At 43.4% G+C, this 12,027-nt stretch overlaps 1 protein-coding gene across 1 annotated transcript in view; it reads right to left on the reverse strand.

Annotated features, from left to right (window-relative positions):
• The window catches only part of Me3 (malic enzyme 3), a 162,731-nt gene that overhangs the window by 107,072 nt on the left and 43,632 nt on the right, over positions 1 to 12,027 (reverse strand). The gene's annotated exons all lie outside the window — the stretch shown is intronic.

Here is a 12,027-nt window from a genome sequence, read left to right on the forward strand (position 1 = left end):
ACAGACGGAGAGCAGTATTTAGAAATAAAACAAACAGGACCTAGTGACAGATGAGCCTTGGGGTTAGATGAGAGAAAGGAGTCCAAGGAACACTGTCATGGTAACTGGATGGATGATGATGGCATTATTCAGATAGGACAGACATGATGAAGACCACAGTAGTTGTACAGAGACTTTTATCATATTTTATCTCATACACACTGAGTTTGCTTTTTGATACATCCACTTAGATGCCTTGTAAGTAGCTAGATGTCTTAAAGTCTGTATATCTTGTTCAGTTCTTTTTATAATATTTTCTTGGGTTTTTTTTTTCCCAATGGAAATAAAATGTCTGTCTCTTTTGCTCTGTTCCCCAAAGAAGTATTTGGAGAAAAATCCTGGGCTAGATGTTTGCTTTGTCTTCTTGTCCTGCAGGCTCAATTTATTCTGTTATGGACAGCCAGGTTCTTGCTTTTCTTCATCCTTTAACTGCTGCTTTTGGATATTTTTTTCTGCATTCTTTTCCTGCATCACTTCATGAGAAATAACACGAATAAGGGATGTTGTGCACCACAGGTTTACAGTGTATTCAGTTGCACTAGGGCTCAGATAGCCACACTGAAGTGTGTGGGCTTCACATTACAGTGACAAGTTGCACGGACTTCTGAGGTCAGCGGGGGTTTAAACTGCTGTCTCCACCTCTTATTTCTTGTATCTAATTTTAACATCACCGACGTACTTTATAGTACCTCTGCTGATGGAAACGTTGCTTCAGGTGGGTGGGTCAGGGATGCTATCCATTGGTTGGTTATTGCTCATGTTTGCAGAGGACATTATCAGGTAACCCAGGAATACCACAGCACGGAGCATCAGTGCTATCAACACCATGAAAAGACTCCATTCTTTAACCTATACCTTTTTGCTTAGCGTCTGTTCACTATGCACGGGACTACCGATGCCTATGGTGGTAGATAAGGGAATGTGCTTGGCTCAGGCGCCCACATCCTAATGAGGCAATATGAAGAAACTGATGCCATTTAACACAACGAGCAGCACAGATAGAGAATATTCAACGGCGTGGGATTGTAGAATACAGAGAAGCTATCTCCTTGGGGGCTTGGAGTACATGTGTAGATGGTGAAGACCTGCCTTTAAAATATTATCTTTAGACAGCTCATCAAGCCTGAAGACATGAGATAGAAAGCCACAAAGGTACAGAGCCACACAGCCAGAGGAAGATTAGTTCCTCATCTGGGAGGTGAGGGTGATGGTGTAGCAGTGTTAGGCAGTAAGGCCAAAGATAGGTTGAGCCAGGCAGAAATGAGTCCTGAAAAGTTGCACCAACTGTATTTCTTTGGAGGCAGTGGGGATTGGGTGAAGTTATTACAGTGTGACCTCAGGTATGTGCTAAGCACATAGTTGATGGGCTAAGGGTGACAGGGAATCAATCTAGCGGGTAAAAATGGCCCCCTTGTCTCAAGAGGACGGCTGGAGAGAAGCAGAAGCTGCAGATCATGAGGCAGTAATAGCAGGACTGTTGCCATGGACTGTGTGAAAATTTAGCATGTGGAATACTGAATCTGGTTCTCCATAGGCCTCCCCTTACCAGATGGACTGGGCCCTCTTAAAATTCATGGATTGAAGCTCCCATTCTCTGTACCTCAGATTGAGACTGTGTTTCGAGAAAAGTTTTAAAAGAGGAACTAAGATAGAGTTGTCACAGGAGGGCTTGATACAATATTGTTGGGAGCAGTGAGACCCCAGATCCTGAATTTCTTGTAATCCCCTGATCTGAGTGCCTACAGCTGCTCTGAGCACGAGACCTTCAGGAGTTCCTGATGGCAGGAGAGTGGTTTCTGGTGGGTTTGCCTGGGGTGTGGCTATCTCTATATAATCTGCCCCTGAATATAATAAAGGGGGCATTCTTGGGGAATTCAAGGATGACCCGTGTCGCTGTCTCTCTGTGTGTGTTTGTGTATTTTAACCTCCAGCCCCCTTGCCCGAAGCTCGCTAACTGGGTAATAGCACACCGAGCGTGGACACAGGGGTGCCGTGCACGGCACAATATGACTGTTGTCCCTATAAGAAATGGAACTCAGGACATGAATGCAGAGGGATGACCTTATGAAGACACAGTGAGAAGGTGAACATATTCAAGCTGAGAGGCTGAGCTCAGAAGAATCCCAGCCTGCAGGCATCATAACCTTGTAGCCTCTTGAAATGTGAGAGAATGTATTTTTTGCTGTATAAGTCACATTGCCTGTGGCATTTTGTTACAGCAGCCTGACCAAATCAACACACTCTCTGTGAGTAAATCTCATGATGGTCCACATCAGCCGGGATAGGGGATACAAGAAGTCTCCTGGGAACTGAGACTCTGTTCTCTGGTTTTTATTTTTCTAGTTGGCTACCTTTACCATCGCTACAAATACAAAAGCCACGACAACATAGGCAAGAGAAGGAAGGGAATTTGGTCACTTGATCAAGAATGTCACTGGGTTGTTTTGTCAAGGTCGTGGCTTTGTTACGAAGAATTTGCCAATTGGTTCAAAAGCTCCTAGTGGCTTAGCACAGTCTACTAGCTCAGAGCCAGAACTGTAGGCTTTGGGGAGGGAGAAAATACTCTGGCTCAGACTGGAATGCCCACTGAGCTCTGTTGACAACTACAGCTTGGGAGAATAATACAAAATATTTGTAAAGAGAATCTGCCTTCAAGGAGAAAGGCCACTCGAGAAGTCAAGGAGCACTTTATAGAATCTATGTCCCTCTAGAGGGGGTGACTTATTACTACTTCCAAAGAGTCTAGGAAGGTGAGCCTTAATTGGTTGCCTTATTTGGGCAAACATAGAAACACTGTTTGAGAATCTCACTGTAACCAATAAGAAGACAAAGTTTTCACAGACAATTGCTGGATGTGACCAAATCAGTCTCCGGATCTAAGATAAGCCATTGAGCTAAGGATGACCACGTTAAACCAGCAACAAGGAACCTTTTACCAACTGCCCTTCGGGTTTGGAGATGCCAAGTTTTCTTGTTCCTGCCTAGCAACAAGACAAAGATTACACAGAGAGCAATCTGGATTATCGAAGGAAGCCTCCCCAGTTCAGCAAGACCTGAAAGTAGACTTTCTGGCCACTCCGCTGAGATAGGGTACACTGGGTGGAGGAACTGTCACAATCGAAGAGACAAACAACCAGCATTTGAGTCCTGGCCCATTGGTTCCTCTGCGTATGGCCCCAGAACAGGTATTTGATCTTCCGTGGCTCTCAGATGGTCCATCTGTAAACCTGGCATACGCTGGACCCTTCTGCACAGAGCGACCATGAGGATTCCATGTGACTGTGGATGCAAACAAAACAAAATAAACCCAAAGCAGGTGGGTGGAGATGACGAAGATGAGCTTGGCCCTATACCAGGAAAGTGACTCACGACTGCCCGTCAGTCCTCGTTCACAGTTATGGTGACAAACAAGTGTGGAAGGCCAGGTGTTCCCCAGCCCTTCCCCCACTCATAACAAAGCCAGCAAACACCTGCAATGGGAGAGGGACTCTGCATACACCAGACATAGTCTCTCCTCCAGGCATGGGCAGAGTTCTTCCCAACAGGTTGAGAATTTTTTTTATAATAAAATTAATTTTTTTATTAATAAAATTGATCTATTCTCTGTGTATTCACATCATCCATCTTGATCCCATTCATTCCCCACCCCTTCGCTCCTGCACCTCTCCAGAATAAAACAAAATCCAAGAGAAAATAAAATGAGAAAAATTCAAAAAGTGGGGCTTCTTCATAGAAGTTACAGTGCGACCCAACAATTCATGCTATAAATTCTTGGTCCAGGCATCTCTACTTGCAAGTGTTTATTGCAAAGAGTCCTTGTTCTGGTTTCAGACCCCTGATCTCCACTACACTATTGTTGGGGGACCCTCACTAGGACTCTTCTGGACATCCCACTGGAGCCCTGTGTTGTGGAGATCTTGCAACTTTGGGTCTGCTGGTCAGGTTTCTTCGTGTGTTCCAGCAGATCATAGATGGGGTGGATATCGGGACAGGCCTTGGGTCTGGGTCTCCACAGCTGTAGGTTTGGTCTGAGAAATGAGGACAGTTATCCCAAGTTCACAGTTTTGGGGGTGGCTCACCCACACTTCCGCTAACGGTTGGATCTGTTGTGCTGCCCTGGTGAGTGCCGAGTCTGCTCTCCAGAGCGTTGCAGTTGGTGGGGACTGGGGATAGTTCTCCCACTTTTATGACCACAGGGCCAGCTCAGGTTGAGAATTTTAACACGTCATGAAGGGATCTTGATGTTTTGGAGGCTTTCTTAAAAGTACCACTTGACACAGTTACAGTAAGACAAAAAATATCAACCAATGCTCCCTACTCTGGCTTTATGCTTAATACTTTACAAGACAACACTGTTGTATATAACATGTGAGTCCCACACGGGCTTTGAGACTCAGCACACAGCTACCAAGCTTTGGAACTGGATTATGAGCCCTCTGCTGTGTTGCTAAGTTTAGCAGAATTCCTGAGTTTAAAGATAAAATATATTAAACACATACTAGAAAAAACAAAAAAGAAGTCTTCCCTCATCATCTAGAGATAACCATGCTATCATTTCGATCTATTTTCTTTCAGTCCTTTCCCCATGCCTATTTAAAGAAACCATAAAGGCAAAATCTTAGCTTGAACCAAGCCCAGATCATCCTGCATGCAAGAATTCAGGTTCACCCCTTTCTCCACCCAGAATGACATAGTTCATACTTTCCCGTGTTAAAACTCAAAGTGTCATTAAAAACAAACCAAAACCAAACCAAAAACCACAAAACAAAACAAAATAAAAACCAAACATGTCACCTAAGTCTGTAGCATGTAACCCAAGTAACTTTGCTTTCTAGGTATGTGTATACAGAGCCTATTATGTATGGGATACTGCGTTAGGCACTTTCGTCTTATGAGTAGATACAATCATTATCTTTTCTTAACAGATAACGAAACTGAGCCTAGAGAACTGGGTACTCAGGATCTGACCATGGAGTCTGCCCGTAGAGTCCACACACTGAATACTACAGGAAGAGAACTTAATTGTGGCCAGAACGGTACTTCCCTGGTTCAATGGGTTGGGTCAAGAGAGACTTGAGTGACTTTTATGAATCAGACCCTGTGCTGGCCCAAGGTCACCAAACTGTGAGTGGGAAGCCAGGAGCTCAGACGTGGTTGCAAGTATGCCAGACTGAAGGCCTTGCTCCATCTACTGTGTCCTATGTCACAAGTATTTTCTCCCTGGAGCTGATATTTTAGGGGCAAGGTTTCACAGGATATGGCTCTCTTGGGACCTTGGGCAGCCTTCTCTCTGGTGAGGGCGCACGTGCCAGGGCTATCTCTGAGTTGACCCGTCTTTGCGCCTTCTAGGTCCCAGACAGTGTGATGTGGTCCAAGTGACTCAGGATTTGCCTCTTGGATTCAGATGCCTGTAGGCAGCGAACAACTGTCTTTATGGATTCCACCAAGCGTTCTCAGAACCCCAGGCTTGGGCATTAGAATCCCCTGAACTTGTAGCTGTTGGAAACTCCTTTACGGTTTTCCCCTTGACAATTCACACCGTACTTCAGACTGCTTTGGTGGCTCCCCTAACAGTTGCTTTCATGTTTCAAAACCTATGAAATGACATTTTTTGAAGGGAATATTCATTTTTTTCCCCAATGGAAAGTACATATACCTCATAATGCTTTAATAATAGTTACCAGATGGATCAAGGGGGATCTGATGGGGGCTTTCTTTAGCTAATTTGAGAACACACTGAATTTCAGTCTCTTTTGACTAGTATTAAAGTGGGCAGAATAAAAATTGCTTTATACATTTTTCTACTTGTGTAGCTTTAATGTGTTCATCATGGTCAGGTGAAATATATTAAAAGCTAAGTCTCCCTTTTTTTCTGAAGTGAAGGTTCCAGGAAATCCCTAGAAAATATTTAATGCTTAGGACTAGATGCTTCAAAATAATAATAGTTTCCACTCAAAATTTTGGCAAAGTACTTCCTAGTTAGTGCGCATGCTCTGGCTTTCTTCTCTCTGATTCTCAAAGGAGCCTAAAAGACTTTAAACAGAGTTCTTATTTTCTTAGAAAATCGTACCTTAGCCATGCTTTGTACAAGCCCATGGGAGGCCTGTCCCTTTCTGAATGGAGATGGAGGAGTGGATGGGGAGGGTAGTAGGAGGGAGTGGGGGTGGAACAGGAGAAGAGGAGGGAGGGGAAACTGTGGTTGGTACATAAAACAAATGAAAAGATGTTAATTAAGTAAAAAAATTAAAAAAGTAAAATCATACATTACAATTAATGGAAAGGTTCTAAATGTCCATCTGGTCTACCTTATTCATACTGTAGATGAAGAAACAGAGATTTCAGAAAGTGACTTTTAGACACAAATCTTATTCCACATGTAATAAGAACTCCTTATATCACTGTGCCTTTATTCCACCTCACTCTCTCTGAATTTTCCCATTTCCATTACTTTTCCAATTTCCCTTTTCAAATCCGGATCCTGATGGTAGTGGGAGTGGGCCAGGTTGTGAACAGCCAGATCTGGCAAAGGAGAACAGAAACTAGGGGGAAGGTTCCGGAGTCAGCCAGGAAAAACATAGTCAACGAGTCCCAAGAAGGCACAAAGCCAGGTTATTTCTGCAGCATATCCAGAGGACAGAGTCTGCGATCAGATTACAGAAGTGCGGTAAGCAGATAAGGGGAGCCTTGGTAACAGGCGCTCAGAGGAACTGCACTTAGTAACGGTGCTCCCCATCACAGGCACTGAAGTTCAGGGTTAAGGCAAGAATGTGACCACGGGGGCCCAGCGGAACTGGAATACAAAGTCTGGAGCACAGTTCCAAGGAACGCATTTATAAGGTCAAGGCAGAACGAGAGGTGACCTTCTGGCCTGGAGTTCTTTGGGCTAATGTGGAGCCGTATGGAGGAAACAAGGACTATCTAAGGACATCATACAATCCCATGTGTTTCCAGCTTTCTGTGTGTCCTGACTGAGGTCATGTGACTGTTCCCAGTCAAATGGCAGTGATGGGAAGCAGAGACTGCAGTAACCACATATGTTGTTAATGAGGCAGGGAGGGCACTGGATGTGTTAGAGAACAGACCTATTTTCACTTCTGTTCTGTGATGTATTCTTCTGGAACATGCACAGCCTTAGTTAGACACTTAGTCTAAGGACTTAATGACTATGTGGGAAATGCCTTTGATCAAGAAAGTATACCTTGCTACACAGGTACCACTCTGAGGACAAAGCGGGAGCAAGGACATTTCCTCTCTAAAACCAGTGCTATCCACTATAAAGCAGCTTGTCTTGTTGGACAACTAAAATGGAAAACCGGACAACAGTTGGGATTTTATAAATTAATACACTAAGGCCGGGGATTTAGCTCAAGGATACGGAGCCTATCTAGTAGGCCCGTGATAAAATGGGATAGAAATGGCAAACAAACTTACAGGATTGGAAGTCGGGACATTCACATTTATACCTCATACCTAGATCTCAACAATGAGTGAGGCTAATGTTATTCTTCCCACTCGACAGATCAGGAAACTGAGACACAAGTACAGACAATTCTAGGTTGAGGAGATGACCAGGTGGACAAGGCCTTTGTCACACACAAGCCTGCGGGCCGGATCCCGAGTTTTGATCCTGAGAACCCTTGTGAAAGCTGGGCAGGGGAAGCAGCAGCCGTCTGTAACACCAGCCCTCGAGAGGCAGGGACAGGGCATCTCAGGGACACTGGCTGGGATCACCCAGATCTGAGTTCAGTGAGAACTCCTACCTCAATTTTAGAAGCGGAGGGCAACTTAAGAAAACCCCTGAACCCATGCAAACATGCATACGCACATGCGCATCTACAACAGGCAAACATGCCAGAAAGAAAGAATGAAATGTTCAGAGGATATTAGCACAAATATTCTGAGTAGACGAACCTTTAGGTTTGTAATGAATTGTTAAGAAATTTTCTTAAGCATAATTTTTTAATTGATTCTTTGGGAATTTCACATCATGTACCCCAATCCCACTCCTTTCCCTGTCCCTCCATGTCAGCCCTTCACCCTTGTAGTGTCCTCCCCAAAGGAAAATGAAAAAGAAATAATAAAAATAAAAAGTAATTAAAAAACAATCTCCCCAAACAAAACAAACAAGCAAACAAAAACACCCATTTCGCTCTCCCGTCTTTCTGGCCTCTCCACTCTTCTCGGTGTCTTTGGGAGCTGTGTCTCACAGTAGACCCTTTTGTTTAAACAGGTTTATTTGCAAATGTTCATTGTGTAGTGAGTTGCTGCTCGGGTTCAAGGCCTCTGGTTCTGTTTAACACCATCAATACTGACCCTCACAGAAACTCCTTCCTGATATCCCACCGTGGCCCTGAGTCATAGAGATATTTATCAGACTTATTTAGAATTATGCTCATTTTACAGATGGACTGGACAAGAAGCAGTCAGAGGAGAAGGAGTTAGGGCTTAAACCCAGACAACAGAAATCCAAAGACCACAATTATTTTTCTTCCAGTTTCTGACATTAGTGCTCTTTCAGAATCTTGTGTTCACTGATAATTTTACCTTTTCCAACACCACCATCCCCACATGTCTCCCACAGCTGACCAAATAACTGACTGTCTTTCAGTCCTACTGAATTATTACCACCCCTTTCTTCCTTTCCTTCTCCTCTTCTCTGTATGTGTGTATGGCATGTATGTACATGTGTGTGTGTGTGTGTGTTTACAAGTACCTGGTCATGTGCACTTGTACATGCACGTGAAGCCCAGAGTTTGACACTCATTATCTCCCTTGATTACTCTCTCTTATGTAAGATAGGGTCTCTTGCTGAACCCGGGGTTCACTGTTTTGGTGAGTCTGGCTAGCCAGCTTGTCATAAAGAGCCCCTGTCTTGGGATGCAAGCTAAGATTACAAGCAGCCTCCCACTCCACCTAGCGGATTCTGGTCTTTGGGTTTACACAGCAAATGTTTCACTGACTGCTCCTCTCCCCCAAGCCCCGCCCCAGCTTCATCTTGTTTCTGAGAGCTTTTGAAGCCCATTCTCTAATGGCAGCCCCTGGAAATTCACTTTGCAGAGGGAAGACTCTGTTTTTCCTTGCTCCCAAGGCTGCCTGCACCAAAGAGAATAACAACATTGCCATACGACCCTCACACAGCAATTATCAGTTCATCAACCCATTGCTCCCTAATGCCTTAGGGGACCAAGACAGCAGCCATAAGTTAGAAGAGGACCTACTTACACAGGCATTGAGACTGTGGGGGGGGGGGAGTAACTTGCCCCTAGTCACATTCCCGGCTCCAAGTGTACCACTTACCCCCTAGGCCTTTGACATGCTGTGTGCCTTGGAGTTAGGGAAGCATCTCAAGACCTGGTTTAGAAGACTCTTTCTAACTGGGGTCAGCTTTGCCAGCAATAGCTCACTACAAAAGAATGAGGGCATCTCTGGCCACTTGCAGCTGAACATAGAAGTGACATCCAGAACACTGGTCCAGGCTAAAGGATCCCCAGTGGCCTGTCCCTAGAAGCCATCTCAGGGTGCTTTGGATGTCGTCATATCCCTCTACAAAGGCATGTCATTATGCCCCAGGAGTTTGACAAAACACATTCCTGACAATCTACTGACTGATGGTCCCAGATCTGCTCAGGCCTTAAGTCCCTCTTTGGGTCTAATGGCAAATTCTTCACTTCACACTGGGAAGAAACCCTTCATCCACAGTGCTGATGACTCTCCTGCCAAAAGAGTACAAGAATTTTGGTCCGGTGACATGGTGCCTCTGCTTGGTGATCACTTGACTTGGAGGTCATTTGTCTGGAAAAAATCTTGCTTTAAATTAACTGATGTTAACCTTCCTGCCTTGGCCAGCCTGTGTGTCACCAGGAAAAGGAAGTATAAATAGGTGAGCTGCTATTTGTGGTAAATAAACTCCACAGTCAGTGCCAAGCCAGGCTCTGCCTGAAAGTCGCTCTGGCACCAACGACAAGGAAAGGCGATAAGCCATCTTGGCTCGAGGATTGTCACCATTGCCACTGTCATCCCTAAAGCATCAACCACCAAACACTATCCCCTGTCCAGGACTAAGTAAACCTTGTATTTTCTCATGAAATTTCTCCTAGGTAGATACTAAAATCCCACTAGACCAAGAAACAGGAATCTGTAGCTTTTTTTTTTTTAACTTAGGGGTGGGAGGACACCACCCAGCTCCCCAATAAATACACAAAGACTTACTCTTACTTAAGAATGTCTGGCTTTTCAATTTCTCAGAAAATTAGGTGGAAAAAAACTATCCCAAGAACCAGTAATAACACTTTTGGGCATATACGCAAAGTATTATTTGTCATAACCAGAACCTGGAAGCTACCTAAATGCCCCTTGACTGAAGAAAGGATAAGGAAAATGTGGTACTTTTACACAATGGAGTACTGCAAAGCAGAAAAAAAATAATGACATCTTGAAATTTGCAGGCAAATGGATGGATCTAGAAAACAACATATTGAGTAAGGTAACCCATACCCAGAAAGACAAATATCATATGTACTCATTCATAAATGGCTTTTAGACATAAAGCAAAGAAAAAATCAGCCTACAATTAATAATTCCAGAGAACCTAGATAACAATGAGGACCCCAAGAGAGACATACATGGGAAGTAGAAAAAGACAAGATATCCTGGGTAAATTGGGAGCATGGGGACCATGGGAGAAAAAGGGGAGGGGAGAGAAAGGGAGAGGAGCAGAGAAAAATATATAGCTCAATATAAACAATTAAAAAATAATACATATATAAATGTTATATTAAAATCCAAATAAAAGTATTTGTACATTGAAATAATAATTTCAATATAAAAGAACACGTGGCTTTAGCTTGGCTTGTTTCTAGCCAGCTTTTCATAACTTAAATGATCTTGTCTACCTTTTGCTTCTAGGCTTTTGCTTTCCTCTTCTTTCCTTCTTACTCCATGACTGGCTATGTGGCTAGGGCCCTTGGTGTCCTCCTTTCCTTCTCCTTTTCTCATTCCTCCACGTTCTCTTCTCCTCCTCCTCTTTACTCTCTCTGCCCGGCAGCCCTGCCTAGCCCTCTCCTGCCTAGGTATTGGCCGTTCTGCTCTTTATTAAACCAGTCAGGTGTTTCAGGCAGGCAATGTGACACAGCTTTACAGAGTTCAACAAACACAACATAAAAGAACACAGCACATCTTTGCACCATTAAACAAACATTCCACAGCACAAATGGATGAAACACATCTTAAACTAATATTCCACAACGAGAATCTATTAAAGCCAGCTCATTTGTACAAGATCATACAGTTAGCATGGGGTGATTTTAGGAATCTGAATTTGGTTCTCAGCACATAAACACAAAAAATTCAGTACTTTCTCTTTAGATAAAATTGGACTCGGTGAGATAAGCAGGGAGTGCAACTAGCAAGTAGGCTATTAGTGTTTGTTGGAATGAAAGTACACATTGTATAATTAATTCAACATGAACACTCAATGAAAATCTGCCCCTAACCTCATAAAAGACCATAGTTCTGACCTTGCAATCTATGTTTTCACAAGCACACAGCCACTGCTATTTAGTATTTGAATTTTTGTTGCCTTGATCTGCATGGGTCTATACAAGGGCAGAATGAACATGTTTTAAACTAACTATTGAATGCCTAAATTCTACTAGGCTTTTCTCTAAGAAGCTTAAAATGAGCTAGGAATGATGAAAATCTGTGCATACAAATGCACACACACACACACACACACACACACACACACACACACACATATATATATGTAAACTAGTATATATTTAGGAATACATATTGTCCATTCCTCACTATTATAAACCAGTAAGATTTGCCTTTGCACAAGGAAACATTTGGAAAAATATTGATCACAAAACAGTTTGCAATAGCAGAAGGTTAGGAACAATAAAAGTTCATCCATGCAAGCCTGGGAAGGACATTTGAGTTTAGTGATACAAGGAGATTAAAATAAGTTGATAAAACTAAATGCAT

Source organism: Microtus pennsylvanicus, chromosome 18, assembly GCF_037038515.1.
Source record: "Microtus pennsylvanicus isolate mMicPen1 chromosome 18, mMicPen1.hap1, whole genome shotgun sequence".
Classification (NCBI taxonomy): Eukaryota; Metazoa; Chordata; class Mammalia; order Rodentia; family Cricetidae; genus Microtus; species Microtus pennsylvanicus.